This window comes from Schistocerca cancellata, chromosome 8 (genome assembly GCF_023864275.1).
Source record: "Schistocerca cancellata isolate TAMUIC-IGC-003103 chromosome 8, iqSchCanc2.1, whole genome shotgun sequence".
NCBI lineage: Eukaryota > Metazoa > Arthropoda > Insecta > Orthoptera > Acrididae > Schistocerca > Schistocerca cancellata.
The window spans coordinates 123,186,340-123,209,896 of record NC_064633.1 but is presented as its reverse complement, the minus strand read 5'-3'; positions in this window follow the sequence as shown (position 1 = coordinate 123,209,896).

Sequence of the window (23,557 nt, the reverse complement as noted above, 5' to 3'; positions counted from 1 at the left end):
AGTAGGTATGGCATGCAACGAAGTGTGGTATTTGGTGGATTTAGATGGACGTCCAAGGGGGAAATCGCCTGACTGAAGCAAAAGATCCACGATGTGGCTGCAGATTCTGGTGAGGGCTATGTTCCAGGGGTTGAGCTGGAATATCCCACCTACTTGCATGATGAGCACAGCGACTTGCCACTATGTCTGGAACGCTGAGGAATAAACAACGTTATATAGTTCAGTACAGTAACCTCCAGCACTGTCGCAGGTTGGGGATGAAAATTGTTAGCATGACCTGCGGAATCTCCTTCGACCAGCGCCCCTGATTCAAGAAGTACATTGCATTAAACAGCGAACAGAAGGCTCTCCCGACATGCGATTTTGAAAAAGCCTTTACAGATTAATGAATAATTCAATTTTTAGAAAAACAGTGGAGAATGTTACATATACTACGAAGTTCACGTAATGTAATGCTGGTATGGGGGTTATGGCGCAAGAGATTAGGTCGCCAGATCAAATTTCAAATGGATCAACATTTTTAGTGAAGGGCTAGTGACTGTGGAGATGGATTTTAGAGTGATCTCTAACGCCAAATCAAAATATATCTTTTCGTTTAGTGCCGATTATTGACCTTTCTGGAGAATTGTGACACAGGAAATGTGTGACATCAGGAACCAAGCAGTTTGTGCGACTAGAGGGAGCGGTAAGACCGGGTTGAACTGTGGGTCGTTTATTGCCCCTTGTTTATTTTATTTTAAACAAGCTTTAAACATTTATTTGCCTATACGTACGGTAAATTTAACTAAATTTATCGTTACAGTTGCGGGAAAGAGAACTAGTTCACCATTAATAATAACATGTCACTCTGTAGCACATTATAGAACAATCTACCAAAAAAAAAAAAAAGAAAACATACGGGAGAAACAGGTTTAAAACCGTTACAATAGTCGATACATGAAGTACCAATGATGCTTCGATATTAACACCTATTAAAATTAAATCCACAGCAACAAATAATTCAGTAATTCATTTCAAGCTCGACAAAATAATTACCGAAATATAATACAAGAGCCATAATCGATTATGTCTGTGCAAGCAATTTATAAAAGGGTTCCAACACAATAATGCAGCCGGCCGGAGTGGCCGTGCAGTTCTAGGCGCTACAGTCTGGAACCGAGCGATCGCTACGGTCGCAGGTTCGAATCCTGCCTCGGGCATGGGTGTGTGTGATGTCCTTAGGTTAGTTAGGTTTAATTAGTTCTAAGTTCTAGGCGACTGATGACCTCAGAAGTTAAGTCGCATAGTGCTCAGAGCCATTTGAACCATTTTGAACAATAACGCAAGTTTAACCAAACACGGACCTGTTCATTATTCCGTAGTAACTTACTCACAAATGTGTCAGAAATTTACATCTGACAGAAAAACAATTGTGGAAGGAGCAAATACAACTTAAAAAATGTTCAAATGTGTGTGAAATCTTATGGGACTTAACTGCTAAGGTCATCAGTCCCTAAGCTTACACACTACTTAACCTAAATTATCCTAAGGACAAACACACACACCCACGCCCGAGGGAGGACTCGAACCTCCGCCGGGATTAGCCCCGCAGTCCATCACTGCAGCGCCCTAGACCGCTCGGCTAATCCCGCGCAAACTGAATTACACACAGTACATACGACAGCCGGCAACTGACTTATTATATCAGTAGACACCCAACCAGCAGAGAACAGCTTCGTTTCACAACAAACTCACACAGGTAAATCGGCTGTCTCCAGATCCTGTTTGCGGAAAAGACAAACCAGCTAGCTCACAAGTGAACTGCGCCCGGCCTCGCCGTACAGTAGGTATTCGGCCAGCTCCCCCTTTTTGCAGCTGTCCCAATCCTGCAGCTCGGCGTGCGATCAGATCCGACGGCCGCATCCACAGTTGGTGTCTGTCGGCTGCTTGCTGCCCGCTCGCCCTCAAGCGCCAGACTCTACACGCTCTTCCTCTTCTCTTGCCATGTCCTCGCAGTCGCGCTTATGTCGCGGCCCCTACGAACCAGGGCCTAGGGATGATCAATTTCTTAAAAATATCGACGTACATTGTATCGATATTTATAAATGATGTAGGCGTTGTCGAGACATAAATATCGATATATCGTGCATTGTTTTAAAAATGTGCAAGAAGTTAGAACTAAAATTGATCGAACTCACAGAAGTGATTAACAAACATTTAAAAATAGACAAATACTTTATCATATCCAACATTTACCAATAAAAGACATACAACGTACTATAAAATCACTTATATACAAAGAAACTGATTAATGAAGCCAATAATCATGATCGATAGACATTAGCAGAACTCCTTGTTTAGTATGTTCCCCTGTCAGTTTGCTTCAGTTATCTGGCACAACGAAGTTCACTAAGGAAGCCACTCTTTCGGACGGGACAGAAGAGACTTCACACATTAAATATTTTTGAACAATTTCTGACAAAACAGGTGCGACGTGACGACTTAACATTTCAGAGAACAGGATCTATTTTCCATTAAATACCAGTGCTGTAACGGGTGTGATTCTTGCGCCGAGTGTAAGTTACTTTTACAGTACGTCTATCTTTGCTTGATCGCGGCAGTCAGGGGGTAAGAGAAGCGCTCATCCTGCCTCAAAGTTGGGAGTAGGGGGTAAGAATTTCTGCTACTCTCATACAGATGCTGTCATCAAATGTGCGCCTTTTACACCCTGTACTTATATTTTGCAATGTAAAAAATTACACACAGAAGTAACACACTTTCATGAATATGCAGTATAGATACATTCATTTTCAAATGTGGTGCTTATTTGTAGAACTGAATATGAAGTTAAATAAGCCCATTGTATGACAGTTACTGTCAGATTGCAAAACTTGGTAGTAGTCCGATTGAGCAAGAAATCTGTGACAAGAACTTAAGTGCCTATGAATTAAGAAAAGACAGGCAGTAAGAACATCGCTTTTAATGTCCACTATTAAATAACGATTAATCGATTTACCGATAATTTAAAAACCGGTGGTATATAAGCGCACGATATTTTGATGAAACATCGATATTTCCATATATCGATATTTTTTGCTCATCCCTAGTATCGCCGCCAAGTGCAACTGGTCAGCCACGGCTGCGTGACGTCTTCGACGGCTCAGAATAGTTGCCCACCCAAAACCTTCACCTTTCCGTATGAGTGACTGGATGTTAAAAGCTGTCCGGAAATCAGTTGCGACTAAAATCACTGCGAAGTTCAGATGATAATTTAACGACACTTGAATAAAAACAGGCAAATTGCCAATATAATTTTATTCGTCGATGCACAGAAGTGGCGCGGTTTCCGTCTGTTTTTCGTCCTTGTAGTTTCAAGGTCAGAACAGTAAAAAGTCGTTGCTTGTTTCTCCGACTTTTCTTGCGATCGAAAAGCAGGCAACACAGATAAAACTCAATAGAGTTACTTCAGCGATCGAAACTACGAGTGCATCGGCTTTACTGAAGCTAGCCTGATTGCTTTACGACCCTTCCTAGGAGCGTTGATATCAAACCACGCACAATTTGGCTCAGGTTCACAAACTTGCTAATACTTCCTTTTAATCTAATACAGCATTAATATATTTCTCCTCTTCTTGCTATGCTACATCTGTGACCAGATTTTTAGCGGCAACACTGTCACTAATTTACTTTGTAAATACTTTTTATTTTCATTCAATGTGAGTTAAAGCTTATGGTCCTTATCGACGACCAACGTTTGAAATCAAGGAACTTGCTTAATAATGAGAACCGCTGTGACTGTGCCTATTGCAGGAACAACGTCATTGTTCTTCTCTAAATAAATACATGGGGAAAATATTCCAAGCGGTCGTTTCATGTAAGTTGTGCTCTGCCACGGATTTTGTAACACAACCTCGACTTCCACCACCATTACCGCACATGTCAGTCTGTTAATTTCTCTCTATCCTAGGGCAAGATATCTGTCAAGCAACTTATTACGTGTTTTTTTTTGTTACACAAATAACCATATAGATGGTCTGAAGACGAATTTCAATCAATTGAGTACCGGTAATGGTACATCTTAAATAATATGAAACAAAAATCAAATTTTGGCTGGTTCCTGCAGTATGTTGCAAGTATTCTCTAAGAGTATTTCTCTTGTTCTAACACAGCCGTTTACATTTTGATGTCCAATTTGTACATCTACATCTCTACATCTGCTGTGTGCAAGGGTACTTCAGCTACTGCTATAATCCTCTCGCCTCTTCTCCCACTCCTGTTTCCTGATTCATTCGCGATTGGTCACAGACTCTTATGTACTAGTAAGTACGAGACACAGTCTTAAAGCTTTAATTATAGCGTTGAAAACAAATGTCAGGGTGTGACCATGTAAGTTGGTAAAGGGTTTGGTTCTTCTCTGGATATTCAGCTCTCAGTGTGACACATTATCCCCAATGCTGGACTACTTGGCGGAGACCTTGGTTGTAGACGTCTGCATTTTGGCCGCTCAGGAAACGTCAAACCACGAAAATCATCTCATCAGCGTTCTGGAATGCCTGCAACGCCGCCCGCCGTGGCCGAGCGGTTCTAGGCACTTCAGTCCAGAACCGCGCTGCTGCTACGGTCGCAGGTTCGAATCCTGCCTCGGACATGTATATGTGTGATGTCCTTAGGTTAGTTAGGTTTAAGTAGTTCTACGTTCTAGGGGACTGATGACCTAAGATGTTTAAGTCCCATAGTGCTCAGAGCCATTTGAACCATTTTGAATGCCTGCAACGCATTGGTTCCTTCATCTGAGGAAAGAAGGAGAGGCCATGTCAGAAAATGGGATGGAAATCGGTAGATGTGATGTACATGTACACACAAAGAAATGACTGTAAATTTAGAAAAATTGGATAATTTAGTGAAGAAAAAAAGCTTTTCTAATCGAGAAATGCAATAACTCGATGTTCCATCTCTGCCCGCTATGCACGCAGTTATTCGTTTTAGCATTGATTGCTAGAGTTGTTAGATATCCTCTTGAGGGATATCATACCAAATTCTGTTCAATTGGCACGTTACAACGTCAAAATCCAGAGCTGTTTGGAGGGACCAGCCCATAACGCTCCAAACTTTCGCAACCGCGAAAAGATACGGCGATCTCACTGGCCAAATGGTTCAAATGGCTCTGAGCACTATGCGACTTAACTTCTGAGGTCATCAGTCCCCTAGAACTTAGAACTACTTAAACCTAACTAACCTAAGGACATCACACACATCCATGCCCGAGGCAGGATTCGAACCTGCGACCGTAGCGGTCACGCGGTTCCAGACTGAAGCGCCTTTAACCGCACGGCCACACCGGCCGGCTCTCACTGGCCAAGACAGAGTTTGGCAAGCATGAAGTAAGCTGTAGAAACCCTTGACGTGTGTGGGCGGGCACTATATTGCTGCAGCCCAGGACGGCCTGCCCCGAAGGCAACAAAACAGGGCGTAGAATATCGTCGACCTGCCACAGTGCTGTAAGAGTGCCGCGGATGACGACCAAACGGGGCCTGCTATGAAAATAAATGGCATCCCAGACCACCACTCCTAGTGATATGCCGGGCGACACTCATGCTGGTGTCCAACCGCTGCCCACGACGTCTCCACATACGTCTGCGCTGGTCATCGTTGCTCAGTTCGAAGCGGGACTGTTTATTTTGTATTTGTTATTCATACAGCTGGAAAGCAAAAATACGCTATATAAATCACATTTCCTTGGATAGTAATAAATTTCTAGAAGACAATCTTGGACGAAAGAAGTCTACTGGTATCAATCATCGGCCGTAATCTGAGCAACGCATTTTTGATAATATACGTTTTATGGCGTTAGGAATTTGCTTCTTCTGTATAAGAAATAGCAGTAAATAATAATAGTGATGCTGTAACTGCTGGTTGGTAATATTTACTGACAAAATGCAACCGAACGCTAGATTGCGTACTTACGACTATGCTGTGTGGCCGATTTTTAGTACGACTTAAAAGAAGAGAGAGATTATTAATTGATCGCCGATGCGTCGCTTCTCGATTGTGTTCAGGAGACGTACGGATTGATTGATTGAGCTTTTGACCCGGATTGCCTTCACGCAATCAGAATCTTCGATGAAAATAACTAACAGACTTGTTTGAATACAAAAATGGAAATCAAAGCAAATTAGTGGAATTTCGTAAGAGAAAGATTAACAGATCGGAAGTTGAACACATTAGTGGTCTCCTAAATTGGCTTCAAAAGTTCTAGGCATTGACACGTACACAAAAAATACATGACTTACATCAGATATTTCTATTGTACATGGCGCAGTCCAATAATCGCTGCTTTGTCAGCCGTACCTTCGTAAAATTAAATGTCCTTGCATGTGCGTAAGTACATTATATCTTCGCCCGAGTTACCAAAACGTTTGTTCGTCGTTTCACATAGTTTTACACAAAATAAAAAAATACAACTTGTAGCAATGCTATGTAGTACGTCTTAACATGTCGGCGACCAAAAGTACAAGGGATAATGAAGTCTCTAGAATATTTCTTAACAAAAGATAGATTGTTCTTTCTTCTGTTTCGCAGCTTCTTGCTATCAAGCGTTGCGCCAATGATTTTAAATATCTGCGCCCAGCGGGTCATAGTGTTTATTTAAAGCGCTGGACGCGCGTCTTGGTATAGGCGCACATTATAAAAATATTTCGTCTCTTTACTCTCGCGCTGTGATGACTAGCATCTTTACGAACTACAGCTGGTTGGCTGGTTTTCTTTTATGACAAATACCTCATATGCAGAGTATCTGAAATCCAATAATATTACAGTTTGGAGCACAACACTGTATGGAAGTGAAAAAAATGGCTCTGAGCACTATGGGACTTAACGAGGTCATCAGTCCCCTAAAACTTAGAACTACTTAAACGTAACTAACTTAAGGACATGACACACATCCATGTCCGAGGCAGGATTGGAACCTGCGATTGTAGCGGTCGCGCGGTTCCAGACTGTAGCGCCTAGAACCGCTCGGCTATGGATGTGAATTATGGGCTGTAGGAAAACAGGAAATGAAGAGAGTCGAAGTATTTGACACGTTGTAAATTAGGTGGACTAGCTATATGCTGAATGAGGGTGTTCTCTGTAGAATCGGCGAAGAAGGGAACATACGGAGAACACTGAAAATGAAAAGGGGTAGGATGGTAGGACATGTGCTGACTCATCAAGGAGTAACTTTGGTGGCACTAGACGTAGCTGTAGTAGATAAAAACTGTAAGGGAAGACAGAGACTGGCGGGCGGTTTCGGACCAGTCAGAAGACAGACGACTCAAAAAAATCCCACCCTATTGGTGGGCTGCGCCATTTTCTCCTCGCCTCTCTAGCGACGAGTAACAGTACTGGCGAACAGGGATTTCAGAATCTACCAGGGCTGCGGACTTGTATCAGCAAAGGAGCAGAGAAATAATTACGTAACTTTCCTTTTTAACTGTGGTGATCAAAACTTTATAACTGTCCCTTGTACACGCTGCGATGCTGTCCACTAGACCAGGTTACGTTCGCTCTCGCTGCCGTCAGTAGCGGCCGCGGTGTAAGCTGCTTTCTTAGCCGCTCACACGCCTCTGCGCCGGCCGGCCTTGACCGTGGCACTGGTGTGCACCGACCTGGGAGCCGGCAGTGTTTCGCCTCCTTCATCTGACTTCTCGGCTGCTGGCCGTGGCGTCACCACCCGCTGAACGACGTCACCGATACGGCCCAGCAGCGATAAAGTTGTCGCATCCGAGTCTCCGTGCAATTCCGTAAGCCGTTCGGTAGCGAGTCGCTACGTCTCCCAAGGTACTGAGGTCAGCCCTACGTCTCCCAAGGTACTGAGGTCAGCCCGTGCCATGTTGCCGTCTCTTGTCGCGCCAGCCGATCAAAGACAAGTAACCCCACTTGCAGGCATTCTCACAGATGGTGCACCACAGCGTGAGCAGTACCAGACACGCTATTTCAGTTATTGTTTCCGAAACAGGTGTTTGCAGTGAATAGTTGTTGTCATATTAGATATGGAAATGCTGGAAGAAACTTTGGCAGCGCAGTGACATTGAGGCGCAGATTTCACACACACACACACACATTGACACTGAAATGGCTTCACTTAAGGGGCTCCGGAAAGGCTCAAAAATCATGAAAAGTTCAATTTTTACTTTTTTGCGTTTTCTGAATCTGTAGACTATTACCTTTTAATAGATATATAATTTATTTAATTCCGAAGACTACAACTATTTTTAAATTTTTTTTGAAATGTGTTCTACATGGGCGTGACCCACTGTGGCGCTGTTAAACTGCTGTCAAATGGTGTTATTATTAACGTCCGTGTTCATCAGGTACATTTTAGTGATGTGAGATAAAGTATGTGTTGTGGCTAACCTGTGATGGTTCAATATATATCGCTGGTGTGATTGTCGATTGTTTTATGTTTATTTACTCTGTCGTTATCTCGAAAATATTCGTAATTAATTCTGTTTCTTGAGTCTCTGTTTTGTTGAAGTATGATAATGAGTAAAAGTTATTAGAAATTAGAAATCCAAAGTGACGACGAAATGAAGAAGGCTGTTTGGGCTCTTTTTTTTCATACTTCTTCAACCGATGAAAATCCCCAACATAGCTTGTGTCCCAAAGAAGAAGACAGTTGGTGTAAATATAACAAAGGATTGCTAACTGGTGAAGTGTACACTCATAAGCATAGTCTGCCTCATGCAATAATGGAGGTGATAAAACCTATTTTCAGAGACTTAGCAGCACCTGAACTGTTGAAAAAGTGTATTCACGGAAAAACTCAAAACCCCAATGAAAGTGTAAATAGTGTTATATGGTCGAGAATCCCCAAGACTGTATTTGTTGGAATAGAAACACTTCACTTTGGTGTGTATGATGCTGTTGCGACTTTCAATGATGGCAACATTGTAAGGTGCAAGGTATTTAGAAATATGGGAATGAAGATAGGTTCTAACATGGTACGAGCGATGCTTGCTTTAGACAAGGAACGCCTTCGGGCTGCAGACAGGGCTGTAAAGAGTCTAGAAATACAAGCAAGAGTAAACAGGAGGAGGAACAAGAGGAAGCTGGAGGAGGAGTTTGCAGAGGATGAAGATAATCCATCCTATGGACCTGGAATGCACTAAAAAGTTAATCCAATCTTTGTCGCTCGATTCCCAAAACTTTGATTTTCTCATACTAATTACATGTTTTCTAAGGATCTTCCAAACATATTTGTTTCAAACTTTCAGTAAATGTTACACAGTACCTTCTGCATAATTTAACACAGCCTTTTTCCAAAAAACTGTATATTTTTGAATATATAAATAAAAAATTGCAAAAAAATGTTGTGAATTTTCATTACAATTGAAAAAAAATCATCTTTAATAACTGAACTAAAATTTTGTAAAATCCCTGTGTTAAGTTGTAGCCCATATTCCAATAAATAATCTGTAAAAAGTTCAACTTCCTACCTCAAATACTTTGTGAGGAAAGATGTAATTTATCAGCGTTATTTTAACATTGCAAGTATAGGGCGTTCCGGAGCCCCTTAATGCCATCTTTATTTGAAACAAATCCAGGATGCAGTGAGACACATTATTAATGACTCATTTCGACCAGTATGTTTAGCCTTCCTCTGAATAACTACATACATTAAAAATTTGATTACTGATAAGGATTTTTCAACTAAAAAAATATACCTTTAAGTCCAAAGGGATGGCTGCAGCTCTTTGATGGGCTTTCATATAGGGCCGCAGTCCCTCAACCAAATTATGGACTGCCCTCCTGTCAGTACCTCGCCACTAAGTCGCTCTCGGGCATTCCAAACAGGTTTGACTCGTCCCGCAAGTTAAGTGCACTCTGAAATGAATGGACGACGAAATAGGGCTACAGACCACGACTCACGACGTGTGGTTATAGACTGCAGAGCGGTTATCGTGAGTACCTGCGTGCGCTCGTACTTAGCACAACAATCGATGGACAAAAGGTCAGATTCCACAGAATATGGTTAAAAAAACCTACCGAGCAATATTTCCATCTACATTTACTAGCTCACCAAATCAAAACCAGCTGCATTTCTTTGAGCTGCCTCGCCAACCTATGTTGCTCTTACCTTCTTAGTGATACCATGCACACCATGTCCACTTCCAAGTTTCTCACCTGACAGGCACGCACAATAACATTTATTAACTGACTTCCCAGTTGGATGTGTGTGTGATTCTTAAATAAAAGATACACATCAAAACGAGTTTTGTATCACCTCGGATCAGAGAGTTCCGGAACCTGTACAGAAAATCGGAACAGAGATCAGCATAAACATCATCTCCGCCCTTTTTATTGCTCATGAAAACCACACAAGACATGTAGTACCACCATACAGCGAGACCATCAGAGGTGTTGCTCCAGATTGCTGTACACACGGTACCTCTGATACTCAGTAGCACGTCCTCTTGCATTGATGCATGCCTGTATTCGTCGTGGCGTACTATCCACAAGTTTATCAAGGCACTGTTGGTCTAGATTGTCCCATTCGTCAACGGTGATTCGGCGTAGATCTCTCAGAGTGGTTGATGGGTCACGTGGTCCATAAAGAGCCCTTTTGAGTCTGTCCCAAGCATGTTCGATTCATGTCTGGACAACATGCTGGCCATTCTAGTCGAGCGATATCGTTATCCTGAAGAAAGTCATTCACAAGATGTGCACGAGGGGGGCGCGAATTGTCGTCCATGAAGACGAATGCCTCGCCAATATGCTGCCGATATGGTTACACTATCGGTCGGAGGATGGCATTCACGTATCGTACAACCGTTACGGCGTCTTTCATGACCACCAGCGGTGTACGTCGGCCTCACATAATGCCAAAACAGCAGGGAACCTCCACCTCGCTGCACTCGCTGGACAGTGTGTCTAAGGCGTTCAGCCTGACCGGGTTGCCTCCAAACATGTCTCCGACGATTGTCTGGTTGAAGGCATATGCGACACTCATCGGTGAAGAGAACGTGATGCCAATCTTGAGCGGTCCATTCGGCATGTCTGTTCCACGCTGCATGGTGTCGTGGTTGCAAAGATGGACCTCGCCATGGACACTGGGAGTGAAGTTGCGCATCATGCAGCCTATTGCGCACAGTTTGAGTCGTAACACGACGTCCTGTGGCTGCACGAAAAGCATTTTGTAACATGGTGGCGTTGCTGTCAGGGTTCCTCCGAGCCATAATCCGTAGACAGCGGTCATCCACTGCAGCAGTAGCCCTTGGGCTGCCTGAGCAGGGCATGTCATCGACAGTTGCTGTCTCTCTGCATCTCCTCCACGTCCGAACAACATCACTATGGTTCACTCTGAGACGCCTGGACACTTCCCTTGTTGAGAGCCCTTACTGGCACGAAGTAACCATGTGGACGCGATCTAACCGCGGTATTGACCGTGTAGGCATGGTTGAACTACATACAATACGAGCCGTGTATCTCCTTCCTGGTGGAATGACTGGAACAAATCGGTTGTCGGACCCCCTACGTCTAATAGACGTTGTTCATGCATGGTTGTTTACATCTTTGGACGGGTTCAGTGACATCTGTGAAGAGTCAAAGGGACTGTGTGTGTGTGATACAATATCCACAGTCAACGTCTATCTTCAGGAGGTCTAGGAACCGAGGTGATGCAAAACTTTTTTTGATGTATGTATTTACACATTCGTAGGAGAAAGGTGATGACTGAAATTCCTTGAAAAGATCTCGCCTTAACGAAAATCGCATTTGACTCAATGATTGCATCTCCATCTCGTGTATAACATCCATGAACATCTCTCCACTACTTCGTGATGACAAAAAACAGGCTGCCCTTCTTTGAACTCTTTCGATGTTCTCCGTCTATCCTGTCTGGTAAGGATCTCACACCGCGCAGCACTACAGAAAAGGACAGATTAAATGTAGTTTCTCGAATTTGCAATCCACATATATTTAGTTCAATCTGTTACCTTTTAATTTGTGTTATTTATCGTATAAACGAAATTTAACTGATTTCTTATAGTACTCATGTAGAGGACCTCATACGTTTTATTGTTGAGGGTCATTTGCCGCTTTTTGCAACTTGCAGATGACGACTACTCAGGACTGCTCAGATTGTTTCCTAAGCTGTTTATATGGATTAGGAACAAAAGAGGGCCGGCAATACTTTCCTGGAGAGTCCCAGAAATAACTGCAGTTTCACTAAATAAGTTCCTGACAATTACTAGAAACGCTGACCTTTCTTACAGGAAGTCACGAATTCAGTCACACCGCTGAGACGGCTCTCCTTACGTGCGCAATATGATTGAAAGCCGTATGTGAGGAACGGTGTCAAAACTCTTATGGAAATCTAGGAATATGGAGTCAATATGATATCCCTGTCAAATAGCACTCTTTACTTCGTGTGAAGAAAGACCCTTTTACATTTCGTAAGAACGATATTTTCTGAATCCGTGCTCAAAATGTTCAAAAAATGTTCAAATGTTTGTGAAATCTTATGGGACTCAACTGCTAAGGTCATCAGTCCCTAAGCTTACACACTACTTAACCTAAATTATCCTAAGGACGAACACACACACCCTTGCCCGAGGGAGGACTCGAACCTTCGCCGATATCAGCCGCGAATCCGTGCTCGTCACTTGACATATGCCTCAAAATCCTTCTATAAATAGATGTCTGTGAGATAATTCAGATGATTACTTCTATATCGTGTATGAGCTGTGAAATTTCTTCGGTGCGGATCTTTCATTGAACGAGTGCTTGTGTATGCTTGCTACAAATAGAGCAGTTTCATCATAATAATCTGAATGAAAGCTAACTGGCATTCAATATGGACCGGAAGACTTTCCTTTGTTAAGTGACTTAAGTTGTTTCGTTACACGGAGGGTATCAACTTGCCAGTTACTCACGTTGGCAGCTGCTCTTGATATTTACCGAATCTTCTACGGTGAAAAATTTCAGAAAACCGTGTTTAGTAACTCCGCTTTAGTTTGACTTCCAACTGTTATAGGATCATGAGTGGAATGGGAAGAGGCACTAGGAACTGGTACAATGCGAATTTCTCTTTGAAATACAACGTTTCTTGAAGAGTACAGGAGTTGTAGAAAAATGTTATCGCTTCATCTAGCGACAATTTTCATCAGTTCCTTGTATCTTTGTGGAACAGAAACCTGGCTGCATTTCTCAGGGTCGGATGACGTGGAAGGGAGGTAACAGCTGAGAAATGAGTGACGTAATACTGTAGCCTGTGCTCCGAGCCTGTCCTTTCAACAAGCAGTAAAAGAAACCAAGAAAAAAAGAGAGAAAAAAATAAAAGTTTAAGGTTTACCGACGACGTTGCTATTGTCAGACATGACAATAACATCATCATCAGGTGAAAATGCAGGATACTGTCTTGAAAAAGAGGTTTCAAGAGCGTAGAACATGGTTAACAGAATATATTCGGATTAAATCAGATGATACTAAAAGAATTACATTGGTAAATGAAGTGCTAAAAGTAGTAGATGAGTTTTCCTACTTCGGCAACAAAGTAACTGATGATGGCAGATGTAGAGAGGATATTAAACGTACACTAGCAATAGGAAAGATCATTTCTAGAAAAGAGAAATACGTTAACATCAAATATAAATAGGTTTTTTTGTTTGTTTATTTACAACATATGCCATTACACGATATTTCTAATACTACATGTATGTATTTCGTGTGTGTGTGTGTGTGTGTGTGTGCTGTGTAATGTTTGTGTTTCCAGAATGAGATTTTCACTCTACAGCGGAGTGTGCGCTGACATGAAACTTCCTGGCAGATTAAAACTATGTGCCGGTCCGAGACTCGAACTCGGGACCTTTGCCTTTCGCGGGCTGTTCGTATTCGTTCGTTGTATCTGTTCGGTGCGGACATCGCAAGACACCCGTTTCAATTCGTCGTTGATCCATTAACTCAGTTTTTTTATTACAGAGGGCAACTAACCTTCTGACCGAACACGCTGAGTTACCGTGCCGGCGTCAATATTAACAAAAAAGGTTTTTAGGATGGCCGGACGCGGGATTGAACCGTCGTCCTCCCGAATGCGAGTCCAGTACCATCTGAGCTACCCAAGCACGACTCACGCCCCGTCCTCATAGCTTTACTTCCGCCAGTACCTCGTCTCCTACCTTCCAAACTTTACAGAAGCTCTCCTGCGAACCTTGCAGGATAGCACTTCTGAAAGAAAGGATATTGCGGAGACATGGCTTAGCCACAGCCTTGGGGATGTTTCCAGAATGAGATTTTCACTCTGCAGCGGAGTGTGCGCTGATATGGAACTTCCTGGCAGATTAAAACTGTGTTCCGGACCGAGGATCGAACTCCGGACTTTCGGCTTTCACAGGAGAGCTTCTGTAAAGTTTGGTAGGTAGGAGACGAGGTACTGGCGGAAAGTAAAGCTATGAAGACTGGGCGTGAGTCGTGCTTGGGCAGCTCAGATTGTAGAGCACTTGACGGCGAAAGGCAAAGGTCCCTAGTTCGAGTCTCGGTCCGGCACACAGTTTTAATCTGGCAGGAGAGTTTCAATGTTTGTGTTGTACGACGATGATGATGATGAGAGAAGGAAGAGGGTGAAACCCGGTACTGGCACATAGCCTATTCCTCGTGAATAGCACCAAGCGGGGCGCAAAGCTTAACGCCCCTCTCCAACGGACGGATCACCATCAACAGCGTCACATGCTCTCACTTCATGGGACACTGCGGAGAGGTTTGGTGTTCAAACACCCGTGTCGAGTGCCACCACACCAATGCGTTGGCGACCTCGGCAACGGAGGCGTTTATGTTTATGTGTGTTAGCAAGTCTTTTCCGCAAATATTTCTCAAAGCATAAGTAAACATGGAATATATAGGACCCAGACAAATAGATAACTGAAGATCTTGAAATCTACTGATGTAGAAGAGTGCTGAAGATTAAAAGAGAGGTAGATCGGATTACTAATCAGGAGGTTCCGAATCGTGTCGAGGAGAAAAGAAATTTATGTCACAACTTCACTAAACGAAAAATGGACTGAAATGACACATTCTAACGCATAAAAAATGTAATAAAAAATTAAAAACAAGGTAATTTTTAATTTTGTAATCGAGAGACTCGCTGCGAGCAAAAATTGTAGAGGGAGACCGAAGCTTGACCCGAGTAAGCAGATTCAAGTGGATGTAGATCGCAGTAACGACGAAGAGACGGAGAGGCTTCGACAGGATGGACTAGCGTGGAGAACTGCGTCACATCTGTCTTCAGACTGAAGGCAGCAACAGCGTGTGAAACACGTCGAGTCACTGCTAATAACGAACTATTGGCTACCAAGTAATGACACGAATTTAGCAGTTTGTGTGGTGTCACCGCCAGACACCACACTTGCTGGGTGGTAGCCTTTAAATCGGCCGCGGTCCGTTAGTATACGTCGGACCCGCGTGTCGCCACCGTCAGTGATTGCAGACCGAGTGCCGCCACACGGCAGGTCTAGAGAGACTTCCTAGCACTCGCCCCAGTTGTACAGCCGACTTTGCTAGCGATGGTTCACTGACAAATTACGCTCTCATTTGCAGAGACGATAGTTAGCATAGCCTTCAGCTACGTAATTTGCTACGACCTAGCAAGGCGCCATTACCAGTTACTATTGATGCTGTAAAACATGTACCGTCAAGAGCGATGTTCACCAATTACAGATTAAAGTTAAGTATTCCAGCAGCTACGTACTATTTTTGCTACTATAAATTCCTTGTCCTGTTCCAGACCTCACGCCAGCCTGCGTGAGCTTAAACGCGTGCCTTTCGGCTTCCTCCTAGTGGATTGACTGTCTTGCCACTCCACAACAGTTTGTTTGATATTTATTTATCAGAGATAATCACAACTGTCATTTTTTCATTCATCTCTCTCTCTCTCTCTCTCTGTGTATGTGTGTGTGTGTGTGTGTGTGTGTGTGTGTGTGTGTGTGTGCGTGTCTGTCTCACACACACACACACACTCACGGTCACGCGAACGGCTGTATACACACACACACACACACACACACACACACACACACACACACACACACACACACACACACACAGAGAGAGAGAGAGAGAGAGAGAGAGAGAGAGAGATATGAATGAAAATGACACCAAGAGCTTACATTTCAGCAAGATAATGTCCGACCGCACACTGCGTCAGTTTTTACTGTTTGTCTACGTGAAATCTTGTACATGGCTGCACGTTCAGAGACCGTGAATAGTTACAATTGAAAGAAAATCAGCCCTCGGTCACTATTTTTAACAAATTAACCTGGTTTCGACACTCCTAGCAGTGTCGAAACCAGGTTAATGTGTTAAAAATAGTGACTGAGAGCTGATTTTCTTTCAATTGTTTGTCTACGTGCTTGCCAAACCCTACAGTGGCCAGTGAAGTGGCCAGATCCATCCCCAGTTGAGAACGTTTGGATGGGGGGTGAGGAGGAAGAGGAGGAAATTAGTTTTTAACGTCCCGCCGACAACGAGGTTCAAAATGGTTCAAATGGCTCTGAGCACTATGGGACTTAACTTCTGAGGTCATCAGTCCCCTAGAACTTAGAACTACTTAAACCTAACTAACCTAAGGACATCACACACATCCATGCCCGAGGCAGGATTCGAACCTGCGACCGTAGCGGTAGCGCGGTTCCAGACTGTAGCGCCTAGAACCGCTCGGCCTCTTCGGTCGGCGACAACGAGGCGGAGCACAAGCTCAGATTAAGGACGAGAAAGAAATCGGCCGTGCCCTTTCAGAGGAACCATCCTAGCATTTGCTTGAAGCCATATAAGGAACTCAAGGAAAGCCTAAATCAGTATTGGCGGACGCTGCTTTGAACTGTCGTCCTCCCGAATGCGAGTCCAGTGTGCCAACCACTGCGCGACAGAGCATATCCTTGTCTTATTCCTGTTTTTATTCCGAAAGGATCTGAGACAACCTCTATAAATTTAACCTGGTTCTTCTTGTCTGTTCAAATGGTTCAAATGGCTCTGAGCACTATGGGACTTAACATCTGAGGTCATCAGTCCCCTAGACGTAGAACTACTTAAACCTGACTAAGGACATCACACACATCCATGCCCAAGGCAGGATTCGAACCTGCGACCGTAGCAATCGCGCGGTTCCGGACTGAAGCGCCTAGAACCGCTCGGTCACCGAGGCCGGCGTTCTTCTCAGTCAGTGTCTGTTTTATGACTGCAAGCGTTTTCGTACCTAGACGTTGCTCTAAAATATTTGGAAGAGTGTTTCGTGTTCAGCTCATTATTATTATTATTGTAAGTCTCCACACAAACATTATTTGTTGTAGCGATACAAGTGTTTGGTGGAAGATACTGCAAATAAGTTAGAAAATTATACGAATCGAAGGCAACGCGGACTTCTGATCTTTCTTTTTAGCCAATGGCGCTGCTCGACAGCTGGCGCTGTCATATGTTGTTCAACAGGCTCGTGAAGCATTGAACCTCGACTTCTTCAAAACACTTGCTTCCGTAGCGCATTGTACAAGAGCAGAATTCGTAACATATTAGTATGCACTACAGTCTTGTGAAAGGTGAGCAAAACTGGTGTCTCCCTGGCCGTAGGCTTCCATTATTACAGTAACAATCACAAACACCTCAGTCTTCTCCCGCACCTTTTGTCCGCTATTGTTCCTTCTAGTACCATGTAAATTGTTTCTCGAGATATTGCCAAATATACTATTGTCCTGTTCCTACATGTAGTCATTGTTTTCCCCTGCTCAATATCCACGCGGAGGTCTTTCCTCATTTCTTATCAGCCCACTACATTATCCAGTATCTTTCTGAAACGCCATCTCTCGAACGCTTTGATGCCCTTCTGTTTCCATTTTCCCACAGTCCATAATTTACGTGCTTAAAATGCTATGCTCCAGAAATACATTATCGGAATTTTTTCCTAAAATTATGATCTATAATTGATACAGGCAAAACACCCTCAGACTTCAAGAAGAATATAATAATTCCAATCCCAATGAAAGCAGGTGTTGACAGGTGTGAAAATTACCGAACTATCAGTTTAATAAGTCACCGCTGCAAAATACCAACACGAATTCTTTACAGACGAATGGAAAAACTGGTAAAAGCCGACCTCAGGGAAGATCAGTTTGGATCCCGTAGAAATGTTGAAACACGTGAGGCTATATTGACCCTACGACTTATCCCAGAAGAAAGATTAAGGAAAGGCAAATCTACGTTTCTGGCATTTGTAGATTTAGAGAAAGTTTTCGACAATGTTGACTGGAATAATCTCTTTCAAATTCTGAATGTGTCAGCGGTAAAATACAGGGAGCGAAAGGCTATTTACAATTTGTACAGAAACCAGATGGTAGTTATAAGAGTCGAGGGGCATGGAAGGGAAGCAATGGTTGGGAGGGGAGTTAGACAGGGTTGTAGGCTATCCTCGATGTTATTCAATCTATATACCGAGCAAGCAGTAAAGGAAACAAAAGAAAAATTTGGAGTAGGAATTAAAATCCATGGAGAAGAAATAAAAACTTTGAGGTTCGCCGATGACATTGTAATTCTGTCAGAGACAGCAAAGGACTTGGAAGAGCAGTTGGACGGAATGGACAGTGTCTTGAAATGTGCATATAAGATGAACATCAACAAAAGCAAAACGAGGATAATGGAATGTAGTCGAATTAAGTCAGGTGATGCTAAGGGAATTAGGTTAGGAAATGAGGCTCTTAAAGTAGTAAATGAGTTTTGCTATTTGGGGAGAAAAGTAACTGATGATGGTCGAAGTAGAGAGGATATAAGAAGTAGACAGGCAATTTCAATGAATGCCTTTCTGAAGAGAAGTTTGTTAACATCCAGTATAGATGTAAGTGTCAGGAAGTCTTTTCTGAAAGTATTTGTATGGAGTGTAGCCATGTATGGAAGTGAAACACGGACGATAAATAGTTTAGATAAGAAGAGAATAGAAGCTTTCGAAATGTGGTGCTATAGAAGAATACTGAAGATTAGATGGGTAGATCACGTAACTAATGAGGAGGTACTGAATAGAATTGGGGAGAATAGTAATTTGTGGCACAACTTGACTAGAAGAAGGGATCGGTTAGGAGGACATGTTCTGAGGCTTCAAGGGATCACCAATTTAGTAATGAAGGGCAGTGTGGAATGTAAAAATCGTAGAGGGAGATCAAGAGATGAATACACTAAGCAGTTTCAGAAGGATGTAGGTTACAGTAGGTACTTGGAGATAAAGAAGCTTGCACAGGATTGAGTAGCATCGAGAGCTGCCAGTCCAGTGCCAAACCAGTCTCTGTACTGAAGACCACAACAACAACAACAACAACAATTCATACTGGTAGATTTCTTTCAGCAAGGAACGCCGTCTGTGCCTATGCTAGTCTGAATGTTATGTCCTCCTATGCATCTCCCGTACTGCGTTGTTTAGCACAAAAAGTTGACCGTTTAGAACCAGCAGCTTTCATACATCGCAAGCTTGCTCGACACTCTCCACAATTACTTGCTTCGACCACAGATGTTCAGTCGCGAGTCGCCTCTTCTTGGTGGCACAAGGTATCGTTGCCGTAAACGAGAACTACCGGAGCCTGTTAGCGCGATCTCAGGTCTTGGAACTGAGAATACAAAGTGGCTGAATTTCATTCTGTTTCCGCCACGTGTTCGCGAGATAAATTTATTTCTTCCGAGATCGTCATCTGAGGCAAAGCAGTATGTTATAGCAAGTACTCTTGCCTCCCTGTCTGCTGCAAATATGACACCACTTGAGCGGAAAGCATTAGAACCTTGCTAAGGTGGCAGCTTGTCACACGCCTTGTATTCCCGTTCAGTTGATTGGGAGCTACGTCGTACCATTTTCGTGAGCTGTTGTGAGAAAATGTCACATGTAGAATATCGTGTCATCGTTCACATTCTGCTTGATTCGGAACATGCGGTTACCTGCATCCGTCTCCTGATTAGGCATCCATAAACTCAGGCAACTTACGAGTAGCAGTTTATACTCGTTCTGTAATTTACAGAGGATTTATAAGAATATTTCTGTTCTGAATCTGTGATATTGTGTCAGAGCGTGTGTTAAGTGTTCTTACACGACGTGTATCCATCGCCTCTCTGGCAAGAAAAAAATGTTTAGTTTGTCTATTGGAAAACTATATAATTTATGTCTTGCATATAGGTCTCGCGGATTCATTAACTTGTCTATCCCAGTAACACCGATTTCAGTCACGTGTATTCGCATCCATAATGAAATTTTTATCCACTTTCATGGGGTGGTACACCTGTTGCTAGTGCTTGAACTTGCACGCAGAGTTACACTGCATACGCATTCCCTGTTAAGCCTTTATGTGGCAATCAGTTTTTAGTAAATAAGGTAAGCGCTCGCTGATGCTCTTCGATTGATGAGACTGAGTTACTACAGCAGGCTGTTCCAGCTCGTCGGCTCCGTTGTGAGCCGCGGAGCGCTCCCTGCTCCAGGGAGCCACGTCGCTCGCTGTGACCATTGAAGTGGGCCGGCACGCCGGCACGTGGCACGGCTGGTTGAGGTAGGCGGCAAGGCGAGCGTTTTGATGTGCCAGCTGCGTCTTACAAGATCGACAACCTCGTACTCTTAGCTGCTAAGACGTGGTGACGTGCTACACCAGGAAATACGATGTTCAGGAAATAAATAAGGAACAACTGTTTTACAAATTTATTGGGCCTCTTTAGCTTGACATTTTCTTTTCATTACAAGATCGGAAATATCTAGCGTCAAAGTGTTCGCAGCGTTAATGCGGAGGATGGCCTTTATTGTTGCATCCTGAAGAAACGATCGTTCCTTACTTTTTACTCTTTTCATTGCTGAGAAAAGCTGCTTACAACAATATGTAGATCCCAACATGCAGATGATCTGAGCGGCATCGTTGTGAAGCTTGGGAAATGTTTTGTGCTGTAATGAACGATACCATCGTGACAAATCCAACGTGTTGTAGTACCTCTCTTTCGACAAAGTTGAATTTTGCAAATCAATAATCTCCAATTGAAGTGACGATGACAAGTCATCGGGGGAAACTGAAAAAGGAGTGCTGAACACCGTAAGTTCCATTTCCAAACTAGTGAGGTCTCGGAATCGTGTTTCAAACGACGTGATGAGCTGCTTTAACTTTGCTTGGTAATCGCCGAAAGTAGTACCTTCAGGTAGTTTTAAAGAAGCAAGAAGATTGAAGAACGTTAAATGTCCATTACGCATCTGCCTCTTAAATAAACGTAACTTTTCCATGAACGCTTTGATCTGGTCGTGCATGTCAACGATTAGCTGCCCTTTGCCCTGCAATGACAGATTTAAATTATTCAGATGCATAGTTATGTCAGCTAGGAACGCCAGGTCTGATATCCATTTTATATCTTTCAGACAACGCATTGCTTCCCCTTTCATTTCGAGAAGAAGGGATATTTCCTCACGAATGGCAAAGAAAACATCAAGAACTTTTCCCCGACTCAGCCAACGAACTGTAGTGAGGTAAGGTATATCCCCATATTCCGCTTCCATATCTTTCAGGAATCCTTTGAATTGGCGATGATTCATACCGTGACGCCGCACAAAATTCACACATTTCACGACATCTTTCATTAGGCCACCTAGCTCTACTGTTTCAGCACACAGTGCCTCTTGGCGAACAAAACAATGAAGAGTCAAAATGTCTTTCCCGAATTCGTCCCTGAGTTTATTTTTCAAACCAGAAGCAAAACATTGGTGACGCCCGATCATTTGTGGTGCAGCGTCTGTCGCTACAGAATGGAGTTTATCCCACGGGAAATCCATATTGTCCACTGATTCACAAACAGCTTCAAAAATGTCACGTCCTGTTGCGGTGTAATCTAGTGGTACCACATCCAAGAGTTCTTTAGTTACTTGCAGCTCCATCTCGACACCACACACAAACACTGCCAGCTGAGCACAGTCCGATATGTGCTTTCGCCAAGCGCTAGCTAAAATGCAACAAAGCTCTCCGCCTTTTCCCTGAGCTGTGTCACTAAAAGCGCTGCCATATTCAGGATTTGACGAGACATTGTTTGCTTCGACAGGCAAACTCAGGCAAAGCCCTTCAATTGCCTGCACCTCCCTTGGAAACAAACATTCTGCAACTGCTACCATGCACGATTTTACGAGTGGTCCCACCGAAAACGGCTTGTCACTGGTCGCAAAGACGTGAGCGATCCTGTAGCTTGCTCGAATTGCAGGTTCAGTAGTGTTTTCTCCGCTCTCATTCACCTGAAAATTATAAACGCATTACAGAACATGAACTATGTTGCATGTTTCGATACCCTCCGTATTACGCCTCCTGGTATGTCGTTCTTAAGTCTGGCTACCAATTCTCTGCGTGCAACGCCTTCTACCTGATCGTAGTGCGCTGCGTGAAGACGTGTATAATGTCGGTGTATATTGTACCTCTTCGCAGAATTAAATACTTTATGACATACAAGACACTGCAGACGACCATCCCTCTCAATGGATAGAAAGGTATCCTCCAATAGAGGTACAGGGCTCCCGCGGCTAGTCATAGCTGTCATTGAACACGGATTATTGCGTCAGTTGCGGCTGCATGCGGCCAGGGGGCAGTGAGTTCGCTTTCCCCCTCCACGCGGGCTCCGAGCTGCCGCAGTGAGCGCTCCGGAGCTCTCCGGCTCCCTGGAGCTCGGTTGGAACAGCCTGGACTACAGAGCACTGCGTTCACCACACAGGCTAAGTATTGTAGGTCACTAGGCAAAATAGGTAGTAGTTCGCAGAGACGTTTTCTCAAGCACGTATTGGACCAATAAACTACGATTCCGACATTTGTAGGTTGTGTCGCAGGTGATTAATAATTTCATGCATGTGTTCAAAATGGTTCAAATGGCTCTGAGCAATATGGGACTTAACTGCTGTGGTCATTAGTCCTCTAGAACTTAGAACTACTTAAACCTAACTAACCTAAGGACATCACACACCTCCATTCCCGAGGCAGGATTCGAACCTGCGACCGTAGCGGTCGCGCGGCTCCAGACTGTAGTGCCTAGAACCGCTCGGCCACCCGGGCCGGCATGCATGTGTTCAACTTTCAGTTATGTTGCTTCTGATTATCCTCCTCCCACCAGTCCCTCCATCACCATTCTTGTGCTTTGCATGTGTCTGCTTCCACCCATCATTAATAAACGGGTCAGATCGTGTTATCCGTGGGCCAAAATAATTTTCTGGGGGTAGATTTCAGTGTACAAAATGTCTACATCATGTTGTATGAATACTTGTGGTTTCAGAAGGAACATCCAAAGTAGCATAATTCCTTTACAACAACTATTATGGAAAGGTACACAATTTTATGTTAATTTTATCGTTAATCTGATTTCTGCTCCTCTTCATTACTATAGTCAGTCTTTGGTATACTTTGAAACCACATTATTTTCTAAGTAATCTATTCATACGCCTCAGCAGGTCCTGTAATTCCTCCTAACATTGACTGAGGGTAGCAAAGCCGTCAGCGATTCTTTTCATTGATATTCTACAACCACTCCACTATTCGCTTATTTATGAAACATCATCTCTATCAAGGTCTATCGTATACAACAGAAAATA